The sequence below is a fragment of the Pseudonaja textilis genome, chromosome 7 (assembly GCF_049901715.1).
Source record: "Pseudonaja textilis isolate UNSWEBS1 chromosome 7, rPseTex1.2, whole genome shotgun sequence".
Classification (NCBI taxonomy): Eukaryota; Metazoa; Chordata; class Lepidosauria; order Squamata; family Elapidae; genus Pseudonaja; species Pseudonaja textilis.
The window spans coordinates 6276777-6293125 of record NC_141996.1 but is presented as its reverse complement, the minus strand read 5'-3'; positions in this window follow the sequence as shown (position 1 = coordinate 6293125).

Here is a 16349-nt window from a genome sequence, read left to right as displayed (position 1 = left end):
CGAATATTGATTGTTCTGTTTTTTGATGTTCTGTGCAGATTCTCAGTCATCTAGGTTAGGGTTGTCCCAAAAGCGCTTTTTTCAAGAGGCAACTTGACTTATATTTTTTGGGAAGAAGTTTTGCTTCTCATTCTAGAAGCTTCTTCAGCTCTGACTGGATGGTGGGGAATGGAAGGCTTTATACTCCTTGCAGACAGCTGGTGCATCTTTGCATCTTTTTTAGAAGGTCATTGAGGCCACTTGGAGGTTTATCTGTGTCCTCATTTTCACCTGAGTGGTGCAAATGGGTGTGGAGCCTTCTTGGAACCGCTGAAAGGACTGTGTTGTAGACTGGAGATAGATCATGTCATATTTCTCCTCCTCTGTTGAGAGAAGGCTGTTCAATTTTGACCTAGATGGCCTCTTCGGACCCTCTTTCAAACCAGCAGTTTGAAAACAGCTCTGGTTTTTTGGGTTCACATAATCCTAGAACTGGAAGGGCTTATGTAGGCCATTAAATTGGACCTCTGTTCAGTGAAGAAATCCAGCTTCAAACATCTCAAGCTGTCTAGCTTGGGGCCTTTTGACTTGAGGGATGGAGCTTTCAGAGTTAAGGTGGGGATTGAGGATTGTGGAGACTAAAGTGGAAAAGACGGAGTGGTGACACATTCAGAAAAAGCTGGAACTATCAGGAATTCATTCATTTCCCGCCATTATTATTATTATTATTATTATTATTATTATTATTATTATTATTATTATTTTTAGTAGTAGTAGTAGTAGTAGTAGTAGTAGTAGTAGTAGTAGTGAATTTTATTTGAGTTTTCACAAAGAGAAAAAAAATACAAATAAAACATCTTTTTTGAAAGTAGTGTAATCCTGGGTTACATTTCTTCGTACAGACACAAATTCAGGTTCATGCTCATTTTTATATTCTATTTCATATCTTATTACTATTTTACATTTTCTGGATAGCTTCTCCCTTCTTTTAATTTTCTCAATTTTATTTTAATTATCTCATCTCAATTCAAATCATTGTATTTATATTTTTTTGTCTGTCCTGTTTCAATTATCTATTATCTTTTCTCATTAAACAAAATTTCTCCTGTAGTTACTGATTGGAGTATGACGCCTTTATATCTTTTCCCTAAAGTTGTAACATTCAATATAATACATAACTTCCATTCGGATTCTGCTTGGTACATTCTTAAAATACATACTGTATTCTTAAAAAAAGAAAAAAATATAAATGTATATAATTAAAACAACATTCCATTCCAATTCAATTCTATCATTAATATTAATATTCATTAAAGTCTTAACATTACTTTTCAATTAAATATCATACTTCTATGGGAACAATTATAAGCTTTCCATAGTTAATTCCCCCCACTTCACTTATATTTTATAAAACATTAACTAATTAAAATGTTCCCATTCCTTCCTATTTCAATTTTCTCATTTATTTTATTTCACTTATTTTATTCGCCTTTAATATTATTAATGTTGTTGGTTTTATAAACAACTCAAGGCAGTAAACAAGTCAAATACTACTTCCTCCTTCCATTTTTCCTATAACAACGGTATGAGGTGAGTTGGACTGGAAGAGTGACTGGCTCACTCACATCTGGCTTTCATGGCTAAGGTGTGACTAGAACTCACAGGCTCCTGGTGATTGGCCCACCCAGTCAGCTTTCACACCTAAGGTGGGATTACAACTCACAGTCTCATGGTGATTGGCCCAAAGTCACCCAGATGACTTCCATGTGTAAACAGAGACTAGAACTCACTCTCTCCTGGTACCTAACCTGGTGTCTTCACCACTAGATCAAATTGGCTCAGTTTAGTGGCCTTTCTGGTCAGTTTCCAACAACAACAACAAAAAAAACCCCACACCCATAGGATTCACTTTCTTGTAATTTTTTTGAAGATGTTTTGCTTCTCATCCAAGAAGCTTCTTCAGCTTTGACTGGATGGTGGGGAATGGAAGGATTTATACTCCTTGCAGATGGCTGGTCATTTGCATCCTTTTCAGAGAGTCCATGAGGCCACTTGGTGCTTCGTCTGTGTCCTTGGGGTCACCTGAGTAGTGCAAATGGGTTCTTGGAACTGCTTGGAATTCACAGGCTCCCGGTGAGTTTCCAGCAAAAAAACAAAACACCCATAGGATTAAGTTAATGACCACTGTATTCACCTATGACATGACTTGATTTAGGACGGTCAAGATTTATGATAGAATAGCCAGAAGAGGACTCCCTGAATTGCTATTGCATCAAGAGATTGGACTGCTGAAATGATATAGGGTCTTCTGCTTGAGCAGGGGGGTGGACTAGAAGACCTCCAAGGTCCGTTCCAATTCTGCTATTTTGTTATTGTACAGTCTTTATTCAATCAGTGTTCCATTTTAGTTAGATATGCAAGTTTGCTAATACGATAGTACAAAGATCACGGGGCTTATATGCCATCAAATTTAAATGACATGGCACAAATTTGGAATTTATCATTCTAGGCGGAACTTTGTTTCATACATGGCAAACAGCCGAGAAGATAATTATTCAATATTAGAAGTAGAGTAATTCTGAATTTACAACGTTAGATTATAGATACACGTTCATTTTTCATTTATGAGCTGACACTCTATGGCAGGAGAAAGATTGATGGCTATTATTTTGCATGGTCAAGGTTTAATGAGCTACTTAATAATTCATCTGAAATGTATATTTGTAAGGGATATAATAGAATATATTTTCTTTCTGGGGTTTCTTCCCCCCTGTTCATTCTTTTTGCTTCTTTATATATAAAAGGGAGGAAAAGTTTTTCAAAGACGTGTAACAGTATTGTTCCATAAATATACTGATTTTTTTTCAGGATTATTTTTTTCAAATCGCTGTAGCTTTTGCTTGTTCTGAGTTGGAGAGCTAACCCCTCTCAAGAATCTCCCGAAGGTTTCCTTTGAACTCCTATAAAATTTATTTTTATCAAACCTGCTTTGAAACACCTACCAGCAGGAGGGACTGGGTCAATTTCCCTTCTTCCTTTTGCATCCAATCAGGAAGCGGATATCCTCACCTCTAGCTGTGAACTCTGTCCTGTGAGAAGTCTTCTCCCAAACTTGTTTTCTCTTTCACACCTCGATCTCTTTAAAGATGCAGTTCATTTCAAAAGCAAAGTATTTATTTACCTATTCAGTGTAGTTGGTTGCCCCTTTGCCCATGCTGGGGGGGTAAGAGAAAGGCGAGCCAACTTTGCGTTCTTGTTTCTCCTACATCCTAATGTTTTAACTCTCCTTGGCTTTTGCCAATTTTTCTGTGACCAAAGATATTAGGTTCAAGGGGGGAAAAAAAGAGGGAGAAAGAGAGAGGAAGGGGTGAGGAGAGAGACAAGTAGAAGCAGAGGGAGAAAGAGGGGGGAGAGGGAGGGAAGGAGAAAGAGAGAGAGAGAGAGAGAGAAAGAAACAGAGAGAGACAGAGACAGAGAAAGAGACAGAGAGGAGGAGAAGGAGAGAGAGAAGCGAGAGAGATGGGGGAGAGACAGAAAGTGAGGAAGAGAGACACAGAAAGGGGGAGGGAAAGGGAGAGAGGGAAGAAGAGGGAGAAAAGGGGAGGGAAAGAGAGAGAGAAGAGAAAAGGGAGATGTGGAGAGAGAAAAAGAGAAAGAAGGAAGAAAGTCAGAGAAAGAGAGAGAGCGAGAGAGTCGGAGAAGAAGGAAGAGAGAGAACAAGGGAGAGCGAGAGAGGAGAGAAAGTGCGAAAGGAGAGAGAGAGGAAAAAGAGAAGGAGAGAGGGAGGGAAGGAGGAAGAGAGGGAGAAAGAGAGACACAGATAAAAGGAGAGAAAGGGGGAGAGAGAGGGAGGGAGGGGAGAAGAGGGAGTAAAAAGGAGAAAGGGAGAGAGGGAGAAGAGAGGGAGAAGAAAGAGAGAAGGAGGAAGAGGGAGACAGAGAAAGAGGAAAGAGAGAAAAGAGAAAGAGAGGTGAAGTGGGAGGGAGGGAAAGAAAGAGGCAGAGAAAGAGAAGGCGGGAGAGAGGAAGAAGCAGAAAGAAGGACAGAGTTATAGAGGGAGAGTTGCTAAGGGAATCACTGTGGTTGTTAAATCAGTAGGCTGGTTGTTAAGTGAATCTGGCTTCCCCATTGACTTTGCTTGTCAGCGGGTCGCAAATAGGGACGGGATGCTGCAATCGCCATAAATATGAGTCAGTTGCCGAGCGTCTGATTTTAGTCATGTGACCACGGGGATGCCGTAACGGTCCTGAGGGTGAAAAACGGTCATAAATCGCTTTTTTTTTTCATTTAGTGACTTTGAATGGTCACTAAATGAACCACGATAAGTCGAGGACTACTTGTTCACATTGTGTCTTTGGTGCCCCTTGTTCCTTCACACAGATCATTGTGCCTATTCAATTGTTCTCTTGTATGTTCCTGTGTATCATGAAGAATTAAAAGTATGAAAGAAATCAGCCATAGCTTTCTATGGGGATGGATTATTAGGAGACATTGAATGGATTCCTCAGTCCACTAGTGTCTTTCTCTGCTCCCAAATCTGTACAAACATATTTGTGAGATACAGCCCAGAAGGAGAAAAAAAACATGCAAATTTTTACGGAGTAAGTTGCATTTTTTTAAATAAAAAAAATAGCAGGTTCACTGTATAAATTTACACACCAAAGAAAGGATCATGGAAAATTTGCACTAAACATAGCAACTCTAGGAATTCAGTTCCGCTCAAATATTTATTTAGGCTGCTTGTTTACTCTTTGAATATCTTATGAAGATCAAATTAATGAGGTTTAAAACACTGGATGAATTTGCACAGCAAGAGTTGAAAAACAGCCAAGGAAGGAAGGAAGGAAGGAAGGAAGGAAGGAAGGAAGGAAGGAAGGAAGGAAAATGGAAGAGAAAGAAAGAAAGGAAAAAATGAAAGATGGAAGGGAAAGAGAGAGAGAGAAGGAAGGAAGGAAGGAAGGAAAGAAAAGGAAGGAAGATGGAAGGGAAAGAAAGAGAGAGAGAGAAGGAAGGAAGGAAAGAAAAGAAAGAAGGAAGGAAGGAAGAAAGAAAGAAAAAGAAAATCAGTTAATGTTAATATGCCCACGTCAGTCTACTTGTGAATGCATTCTTTTGAACTGATAGATTGGCAAGAGCTGGAGCAAGTGACAGGAGCTCACCCAAACTACAGCAGCACTAGGATCTCAAACGCAGACCTGCTGCTTGTCAACCCAGCCACCTAATTATGTGAGTCACCGTGCTCCAGTATTCTATAATTTCCTTGCAAGAATACTAGCTTACCGCTAAATATTGAATATTACAGGATTCATGGGGCTTTTGGCTTCTTACACTTGAACTATTTCAGCAAAGGCTGACTTTTTTGCGTGAAGGCTTTTGAAATATTGAAGGAATTGAACACTGCGGGGGCACCTCTCTCTTGCGAGGTGTCAAAAGTTTCTTTTGAACGAAAAGCAAAGTTCCAAAGTCTTAGCAGACTGCTCTCACATAATAAGTGAATTGTATGTTAGTCTACATGAATGGTGGGGACGCGGTGGCTTCAGTGGCTTGTCGATCAGAGACATCAGCAGTTCAGCGGTTCGAAACCCTAGTGACATGTCATGGAGTGAGCTCCAGTTCCTTGTCCCAGCTTCTGCCAACCTAGCAATTTGAAAGCATGTAAAAACGCAAGTAGAAAAATAGGAACCACTTTGGTGGGGAGGTCACAACATTCTATGCGCCTTCAGCGTTTATAGTCATGCTAGCCATGTGACCACGGAGATGTCTTCAGACAGCGTTGGCTCTTCAGCTTTGTAACAGAGATGAGCACTGTCCTCCTAGAGCCGGAAATGACTAGCACATGTGTGTGAGGGGAACCTTTACCTTTACCTACATGAATGATTTCATAAATACAGTAGCTTGTCTATTGTTCAAAACATTATGTTTTTGAGGGACTGCCAAAAAGAAGAGGGGATTGTCAGGGTAATGATGATTTAATAGCTGAACAGCTGCTGTAATGTTGTAATACTGCAATGTTGTAAGGATGGTGCAGGTTTATTTGACTGCTACCGCTTTAAGAGACCCTCACAGGGCCTCTCTGTAATATAAGAGAGGCCCTGTGGGGGTGTATCTCTTTCTCCATGTGTGCTTCTGTGCTGTAAATTACCGATTGCTGTTTGTTCAAGGCCTGTCTCAAAGTACTTGTATGTGTATATGTTTTGGTTGAGAAAAAACCACTATATTATTACAAACCTTCGCATGTTGTATTTGCTCCTGGGTTTTTCTCACCTAGTCGCACTGGGGCAGGGATCAACTTATTTTCCAAAAAGCTCCCAAAGGCAGGACAAGAAACAATGGATGGAAACTAATCAAGGAGAGAAGCAACCTGGATTTAAGGAGAAACTTTCTAACAGGGAGGGCACAGCTCGCCTTAAGAAACTTGTAGGCGCTTCATCACTGGAAGTTTAAAGAAAATCCTACACAGACACCTGTCTGAAATGGTATAGGGCAGGAGCGGGATTCAAAAATCCCAGCAACCAATTTGCTGCCCAGGTGCTGGGGGGCGTGGGGGCGTGGCCATGGTGGGTGTGGCCTACCAGAACTTCCAAGAGGGCCATTTTTCGCCTTCCTAAGGCTTCCCTCAGGCCTCACGGAGGGTGAAAATGGCCTCCCCAGGCTCTGGAGGCCCTCCTGAAGCCAGAAAGAGGACCGTTTTGTGACTTCCAGTACTTCTGGTACCACCGTTTCTCTCCTTCCAGAGCCTCTGCGCAGACCCTGCACTTTCCTGCATCGAAAATGGGCTGCATGGAGACTCCTGAGAGCAGAAAGGCAGGGTGAGCTGGGCTGGGCTATCCAGTTGGTCCAAATACCCATTCAGTGAACCAGATGCAAATTTAACATCCGGTTTGCCCGAATCAGTCCAAACCGGTAGAATCCGACCCCTGGTCTAGGGCAGTGTTGGCGAACGTTTCCAGTACTGAGTTCTGAAACAGGAGCGTGCGCACACATGTGGGTGAGCAGTGGAAACCAGAAGGGCAGTTCCCTGGTGTGCATGCAGAGTGCCGGAAGCCAGAAGAATGGCTCCCTGGTGCGCATGTCCATGCCAAGTAGCTGAGTTTCTGGTTTCCAGTGTGTACCTGCACACTGGGCACCTGATCTTCTGGTTTCTGGCCTGCATGCATGCGTGAAGACTAGCTGGCCGGCGTGCGTTGGAACCCGAAAGAGCAACAGGCGACAGCTGGCATGCCCAGAGAGATGTCTCTGCATACCACTTCCCGCACACATGCCATAGGTTCGCCATCACAGGCACAGAATCTCCTACTTGAGAAGCGGGGTGGACTAGAAGACCTCCAAGGTCGCTTCCAACTCTTTTATTCTGTTATGATCACTGTGGACCATCCTTTTCCCCCCCTCCAGCAGCCAGTTTATTTTCTTTTAGGTAGCATATTTGAATCCAGGATAGCTTCAAAAGAACAGTGCAGCAGTCGAAAAGGGTTTCCTGCCTCTAATATGAGTTCCAGTAATGAAACTGGCGTGGGAGAATTAAAGAGAAATGAACTTTCCTGTGAAGTCCTAGTTACAATCACCAGTCTCACCCTTGGAGTATCTGATAGTTTGCCCGAGGATCAATCTCTTCAGTGATTTATCTTCTATCTTTAAAGTCCTGTTTCCCTAAATGGAAGATTTAGAGAGATCAACTCCATAAAACTCTAGCAGCGATTAGCTTAAGATTCAGTGTGCAAAGATAGGACACTTAAAAGTCCCCAGCGAAGCGAGACATCCAAAGTGCTTTCACTGATTTTTTTTTTTTGACACAGTTCTCCAGTTTTTAAGAGTCAGACGAAACTGTTTCTTCACCAGACTCACTCATTAGCTTTTGCTAATTTCACTCTCAACTCTCCCCGAGAATTTATTAGGCTGCTAAAAAGGAAAGAAAGAAATTCGTTTTCATGCATTTAATCTTTACGCAAAGATGGCTTTCTCATTAAGATCAGCAAGATCAGTTTTCCATAGCTATTCAGTGAAAGAGATGATGATGATGATGAAGATGATGATGATGATAAGAAGAAGAAGAAGAATGTCATGTCCCTGTCGGAGTCTGAATCCCAGGAGGAAGGCGAACAGTTGACAGAGAGTGGGAGTGTGACTCAGTTGGCGGTGGAGGAAACTGGAGAAGGGTAAAGTCCAGCTGGGCAGAGCAGGGGATAGGTAGAACAAGGGAGAGAAAGTTCAGAAGAAGATCCAGGCCCACCCCCTTTTCATTCTGGGGCACGCAGGGAGGAAATGAGAAACATGGATTGCATGGCTTACAGGGGAGGAAAGGCAAGGGTGGGATTCTACATGGCCGGACCGATTTTATAGAACTGGTTGTTGTTATGTCTCACCTGCATCCACAGGTGAGCATACAAAGTTCCAGAGTTCAAAATATTCAAGCAAGAACAAAACCAGACTTTAAAGAGTTAACAGTACTGTTTTCAGTCCTTGGCAGTCTTCCCGGAATCTGTCTGGCAACTCAGAATTGCTCATAAATCACAACAGGCGCTTCGAATCCACAAAGCACTACTCAAGTTTCACTTTGCTCCAAGCAAAGATTGAGAGTCAGCACACCTCCTTAAATCCCCAGTATGGGCGTGTCAGTCTCTCTAATCAATGTCTGGCTTGACGCCTCCCTTCAGATTGTGATTGACGTTTCAATCTTCTTCTAGTTCTAGCGTCAAGCCAACATCTGTCAGTTTCCTCCTCGCTAGAAACCTCTGACTCATTTTGTGGATCAGCTGCTGTCATGTATGAAGTCAAAGGTTCTGGAGTGGATTGTTTCTCCGACAATCTCTCATCCTCCTGGCTCACATCTGTGTCCTCTGATAATTCAGACTCCACATTCACAGCAGGCTCAAACCTTCCATCTTCAGAGGCATCAGAGTCAAAACTCCCAGCAGGGTCAATCCTTCCAGTCACAACAGGTTGTTATGATTCTGTCCAGTTCAGAGAAATGGCAAATCATGCCCCTGGCTGGCCCCGCCCCTCCCCTCTCTTCCTTTCCCCTCCCCACCCACTCACTCCTTACCTGGCATGCGCACCATCAAACTTGCCTGTGTTTGGTACATTGATATTTTAGCTTCCCCCACCCCGACCATCAGCTGTTCTGCTGTGACAGGGGAGATTTAGATTAGCTAGAAAGCAGTAAATCATTGGATTTCTTGCTTTGTAGCTAATCTAAAAGCTGAATCTTCCTTAGGACGGAAGCTTCTAATTTTCAGTGCAGACTCAGCAAGCAGATTGCGGAAGGGTAGATCTCTGAGTGAAACTGTGATTCTGTGAGCAACTCAATCTGCCTGCCTGCTTTGCCTGATTTTGGGTAAAAGTTTTTTATAGAAAACTTTTATAAAAAAAAATCAATATTTACACACATGGTGTGTTGTGAGTTAATTTTGTGAGTTTGCTTGCTAGCAAATTTTATGTGACAGACTCAGCTATCAGATTGCAGAATGGTAGATCTCTGAGTGAGTCTGTGATTCTGTGAGCAACTCAACCTGCCTGCCTGCTTTGCCTGATTTTGGGTAAAAGTTGCTTTTTTATATAAAAACTATTTCAAAATTTACATAAACATTTATAATAGTTACATACAAGCCATGCCCAGCCAGTTACATGACCACCAAGCCACACCCACAAATTAGGCCATGCCCACAGAACCGGTTGTTAAGAAATCTGAATCCACCACTGAGGCTCTGATTCCCTTCATTAGCCACACCTGGGAATGATAGTTTAAAAGAGATGCGAGCTGAGTGCGGCATGTGCTGAGAACAAACGTGAGTTTATTTTGTGTTGACTTTGGTTATCTGCATTCCTGGCATCCTCCCAAATGTGTTGAATTACTGCAGTTCCTTCTGGAATTCCTTCTCTTGCCCTGCCAGATTAATTACCTCATTTTGCCTTGATTGGACTTTAAGTTACAGTTTGTGTTGACCATGTTTTGGACTTGATTCTCTGCTGCTAAAGGCTGTTCCTGGGAGAGTTTTTCTCCAGCCAGAAGGTAACCAGGACATTGGGGGCAGTTGGAGCCAATAAAGGGACACCTACTGATTATCTGACTGTGTTGCCTTTGTGCCACACCCCGGGTCATCACAAAGAAGAAGGAGAAGGAGAAGGAGAAGGAGAAGGAGAAGGAGAAGGAGAAGGAGAAGAAGAAGAAGAAGAAGAAGAAGAAGAAGAAGAAGAAGAAGAAGAAGAAGAAGAAGAAGAAGAAGAAGAAGAAGAAGAAGAAGAAGAAGAAGAAGAAGAAGAAAGGAAGAGAAGGAAGAGGAAGAGGAAGAGGACAAGGAGGATGAGGACAAGGAGGACCAAATGTGACTCAGCCTAACAAAATTTATTTATTTTAATTTATGGGCCTATCCAGCTCCAATGGACTTTGATTCAACGATTTCATACCTGATAGAATTGCATTTTGACTCTAACAGTGTCACTTTTTCTGATTCTCTGGAAGGAGAAGAACAAATAGCAATTCCTTATTATTGTGTCATCACTCTCTCCACCTTTCCTTGATTAAAGGGAGAAATATACCAGCAGGGAAGTTGGTGTCTTGATTGTAATTTCATTTTGACTCTGTTCCTGGGCTTCGCTGTCCCCTGGCAGCTCCAATGGGCGCTGAAATAAAATATGTATAATGGACTCAAGGTCCCTGATGGGTCAAGGACAAAGAGATTGTGAACTGGGGAGGTCAAATATATAATATCTCCTGCCTGTGAGCACAGATAGTAAGGCAGACAATGTATGTTTTCACAGCTCAGGTAGTTCTTGACTTAGCAACCATTCGTAGTGGGAATATGTCAGAAGCCCAGACAGTTTCCCCCTTCCCCAAGTCACATAGCTGCACCGAGCACTCGGCAACCCAGCTGTGTTTATGGCCATTTGCAGGATCCCATGGTCACATGACCATGTTTTATGATGGTTTTGCCGAAAACAGGCATTTACTTCTACTTTTTTGGGGGGGGTGTCAAAAATATGCCAATAGAACACAATAAGCTCGCACTTACAACTGCCTCAAAAAAACTTGTAAAATTGGATCCATCACTTGACCAGCCCAATTTACAACTGTTTACAATTTACCAGCCAAATGAGCAGGCTCCGTTATGGTCATATCTCAAGGACTACCACTAAGAGGTCCAGCTAGGGCTGGAGAAGACATCTACCTGAAAATTTAGAAGATGGCACCAGGTTGGATGGACTAAAGGTCCAAGTTATTATAACATGAGCATCTGTAGGAGATGAGCAGACTGAGCTGGAAGGTGGAGTTAAACATGTCATCAGTTTGGAATTGCTGTGCAGCCACAAGAATTGTGATGACTCTTATCTAGTACCAATTTAGCTTTGACTGTTAGTTGACCAGATTCTTGAATATAAGTATCAATAATAAAACATTTCAGTGCTTTGAACTCAGCAAGAGTTCCCCATCTTTGCTCTTGACGTTATCAAAGTTATATATATACCCATACTTCGCTACGAAACAGATCAGGCTTAGTTTTGGGGGAGGAAAATAAGGGAAAAAAATTGTGCCTCTGCCTACCAACATCCATCAGTATTCATCTGGCTAGCGTCCTGTCAGTGTGTGAGAGAGTTGAGGGCTGCTTGGAAAGTGAAGCAGTATTTGCTGTGTGAGCAAGAAGGAGACAGCAAGGAGCCTGGGCGTGCCTTAACTCAACTGTTCTGTACTAAACCTGCTTGGTGCTGTGAAACTAAAACTGAAAGTGAACTTCCTTTCCTTTGCTTGTGTTTTGCATTTGGAAGAGATTTCTTTTCAGGTGGGGAGGGGCAGTAGAAATCCTTAGCATCAGAGCGTGTTAATAATAATAATAATATAGGAAATACTATTGCTCTGAATGTCATTTTGAAAAATCCTTTCTTAGTGAGCACCTAGAAGCCAAGAGGAACATATGTGCCAAATTTCAAGTTTGTATGCTTTATGATTCTGGAGATTTTGTGATGATATATGAGCAGTGTTTTGCTTTTATATACATACATATACATATACATATACATATACATATACATATACATATACATATACATATACATATACATATACATATACATATACATACATACATACATACATACATACATATATATATATATATATATATATATATAGATCTTTGGTTGTTCGGGTTTTCTCCCGCGTAAGATTCAAGTATCTAGGCAACGTTTCGATGAAGTCTCATTCATCATCTTCAGGCTTCTTTCTTCAGCTCTGTGCTTCTCAGAGTGATGTGAGATTGCAGCTGCTTCTTCCTTTTAACTGCTAGTGGGGGTGTGACTTGATTGGGTGGGGGCTTGGCTGTGTTCTGATTGGGTGGGGGTGTGTTCTCATTGGTAGGGGGTTTGGCTGTGTTCTGATTGGTTGGGGGGTTGGCTGTGTTCTGATTGGCTGGAGGCGTGTTCTGTTCAGGTGGGGGCTTGGTTGTGCTCAGGTTAGTCTTAGTTGCTGGGGGATTTGAGTTGGTGAGCTGTGATCTTGCTGTTTGGCTTTGAGTTCGTGGTCGTGCTGCATCTTCATACCTTGCAGAAGGTTGCAAAAGGGGATCACGTGACCCTGGGACACTGCAACTGTCATAAATATGAGTCAGTTGCTAAACTTCAGAATTTTGATCACGTGACCAGGGGCATGCTGCGATGGTCCTAAGTGTGAGAAATGGTCACAGGTTGCTCTTTCCGTGCTGTTGTAACTTTGAATGGTCACTAAATGAACTGTTGTAAGTTGAGGATTACCTGTGTTCAGTTATGTCACTGCTGAAAACATGATAGTGGGCTTACAACAGATCTTCAACTGGATCCACCAAAGTTTCTGTTGAGGAGAAGAAGGAGAAGGAAGAGGAAGAGAAGAGGAGGAGGAAGGGGAAGGGGAAGGAGAAGGAGAAGGAGAAAGAGAAGGAGAGGAGTAGGAAGAAGAAGAAGAAGAAGAAGAAGAAGAAGAAGAAGAAGAAGAAGAAGAAGAAGAAGAAGAAGAAGAAGAAGAAGAGGAGGAGGAGGAGGAGGAGGAGGAGGAGGAGGAGGAGGAGGAGGAGGAGGAAGGGGAAGAGGAGCAGGAGGAAAGGGAAGGGGAAGGGGAAGGAGAAGAATAGGAGTAGGAAGAAGAAGAGGAGGAGGAGGGGGAGGAGGGGGAGCGGGAGGAAGGGGAAGAAGAAGAGGAAGGGGAAGGGGAAGAGGAGGAGGAGGAGGAGGAGAAAGAGGAAGAGGAAGAAGAAGGGGAAGAAGAAGAGAAAGGGGAAGAGAAGAAGGAGGAGGAGGGGGGGGGGGGGGAGGAAGGGGAAGAAGAAGAGGAAGGGGAAGGGGAAGAGGAGGAGGAGGAAGAGAAAGAGGAAGAGGAAGAGGAAGGGAAAGAGGAGGAGGAGGAAGAGGAGAAAGAGGAAGAGGAAGAAGAAGGGGAAGAAGAAGAAGAAGGGGAAGAGGAGGAGGAGGAGGAGGAAGGTGCAGCCTGCACCATACTCTCTTTAAATGAAACCCCCTGACCGATCAGATGCTTATTATTTTCCTGTAAGCAAACAGCCATCTGGTCTGAGCTAATGATGAACCAGGGAATTGGAGAAACATGGCATTTTATGCAAAGTATTTTGCAGCATGTCACAAACATTAAAACACTGGATGGTGAACTAGTCACTGGAGGGGTAGCTGGATGAAAAGGAGGCGGTGGGGAAAGCATTCCATGCTTTTGGTCAAAGCCACTGGCATGGGTACCTCAAGATGTTCTATGAGGTTTGAGTGGTTTATCGATTAGGAAGCCAGAATGAAATGCTGGTTTGGATCCAACGAACCACAGACGGGAGAGGTGAGCAGCTGCCTTTGGAGAACTTCCATCCTGGGCCTGGGAGCTTGGAGTCTTTTATACTTTTCTATACTCCAGTTTGAAGCAAATCATAGAAATAGCACTTAGCAGTAGCACTGCTCCATAGTGCTTTAAAGCACACTCTCTGGGTAGTTTACAACGTCAGCATATTTTTCCCCCAACAATCTTAGTCCTCATTTTACTGACTTCAGAAGGATGGGAGTTTGAATTAATCCTGAGCCGGACAGGATCGAACTCCTAGCTGTGGTCAGAGTCAGTCTGCGATGCTGCGTTCTAACTGCTGTGCCATGAGATATAGAACAAGTGATGACAGACAGACCGACAGACCGACAGAGAAAGGGAAGGAAGGAAGGAAGGAAGGAAGGAAGGAAGGAAGGAAGGAAGGAAGGAAGGAAGGAAGGAAGGAAGGAAGGAAGGAAGGAAGGAAGGAATAGAGCAATAGCACTTAGACTTATATACTGCTTCATAGTATTTTACAGCCCTCTCTGAGCAGTTTACAGAGTCAGTTGCCTTTTTGGATGAGAAGTGAAACGTCTTCAAAGAAAAACCAGAAAGTCCAGTTGCCTCTTGAAAAAAGACCTGGATGACCTGGATGATGGAGAACCTCAATAGGCAAAAGGATCAAAACACTTCTTTGCAAGCAGTCAACACCCAGGTAAGCAGAGATTAATGCCAAGATTAATACTTAACTGACAATCAAACGTAAACAATACGCCAATCAAGGAACTACAATTTCAGACAAAAAATCATTAGCCTAATCAAGGAGCCAACAAGAACATTCCCACCAACACTGACAGGGCAAGCCACTGGTATATAAATAGCAAGAAAGCCCCACTTCCTTCTAGCACTGATAATGTTACCTAGTTCGGTGATAAAACGTCTGCAAGGAACCAAGGTTCAGAGAGCACCAACGATCCCACAGTTCAGCCCTGAGCTACAGTAAATGCCTTTTTTCCCCCTTGTAAGTAATAGGCTGTATGTTCCATTTGGTCTGTATCTGGCCTCCTCCAAATTTGGATGGGTTTAACTTGTATTTGCCAAGCCAACAATTTCTGACTCTCCATGCAAATCTCTAAAAACAGTTTGACCATGCTCTATTGTACCTTCAGGGGAAATACGGAGGACGAAGCCTTCTGTTTAAAACTCACTGATGGGAAGAGTTTCTAAGTCTCCCTAATGGCTTTTTAATTTTGGTCCAAATTGGTCTGCAATAAAAATGGTTGAGGTTTATTGGCTAAGCCTCGCAAAATTTCTCATTCAAAGGCTTCCTCTGTTTATTTTCATGGGAACAGCTTTAGAGATAGGAAAAAAAAACCAATGAGTCCATCTGAATTACAAGTAATCTTTGACTTACAATTGCCTGTTTAGTGACCATTCGAAGTTACAATGAATTGAATAGAATTGTAGAATAACAGAAGGGACCTTGGAGGTCATCTGGTCCAACCCGCTGCTTGAGCAGGAGAGTCTATTCCAAATATTAGCCTCTACCTAGGATCAAACCCACAGCCTCCTGATTGTGAGGTGAGATCTCCACCTCTAGGCCACTGGAGCTGAGACATATGAATAAAGTGACTTATGACCATTTTTCACAATTACGACCATTGCAGCATCTCCAATTCAGATGCTTGGCAACTGACTCATATTTATGACAGTTGTAGTGTCCTAAGACCATTGGATCCCCTTTTTCAAACTTCTGACAAGCAAAGTCAAGATTCACTTTACAACCATTTTGCTAACTTCACAACTGCAGCGATTCACTTAAAACAGTGGCAAGAAAGGGCATAAAACGGGCAAAACTCACTTTAACTGTCTTGCTAGCAAACAAAAATTTGATATATGATTGTAAGTTCTGGATGAACTGCGACTTAAACCCCAAGAGACCAAAGCCAACGCTGTGAAAGAATGGCAAGGATGAAATTCTGGATGGAATTGAACTCGGTGCCTCCAGAGTTAAAGTAAAAGATGGGATCATGGTTTACTTCCAGTGTCAGCATGGATTGGACACAAGCCTCCAGATTTTATAGGACAGAGCTCAACTATGTTTCATTCAGTTTGACGAAAGACAATAAACATTCTTTGCAAGGAAGAGATGCAGTGGTGGGATTCAAATTATTTTTATTACTGATTCTGTGGGCGTGGCTTGGTGGGCGTGGCAGGAGAAGGATACTGCAAAATCTCCATTCCCTCCCCACCCCAGTAACCTGCTTTCCAGCTCCATTCTCCTGTGCAGGGCAACCAAAGAAGACCCAGCCAATCAGCCGGGACTCGGGAGGCAGAGAATAGATTGGGGGCGGGGCCAGTCAGAGGTGGGATTTGCTGGTTCTCCGAACTACTCAAAATTTCCACTACCGGATCTCCAGAACTGGTCAGAATCTGCTGAATACCTACCTCTGAAGAGATGGCCCAGGAAGCAGCTGTGTAGACCAGAGTTCTAGGGTCTTGCAAGGTGCCCCATGTCACACCAATTGATGGTTTGCTTCTGAGTCCAATTCAAGTTGTTGGTTATGTCCTTTACGGCAAGGGTCACCGACCTTTTGGACTTCAGGGACCACCAAAC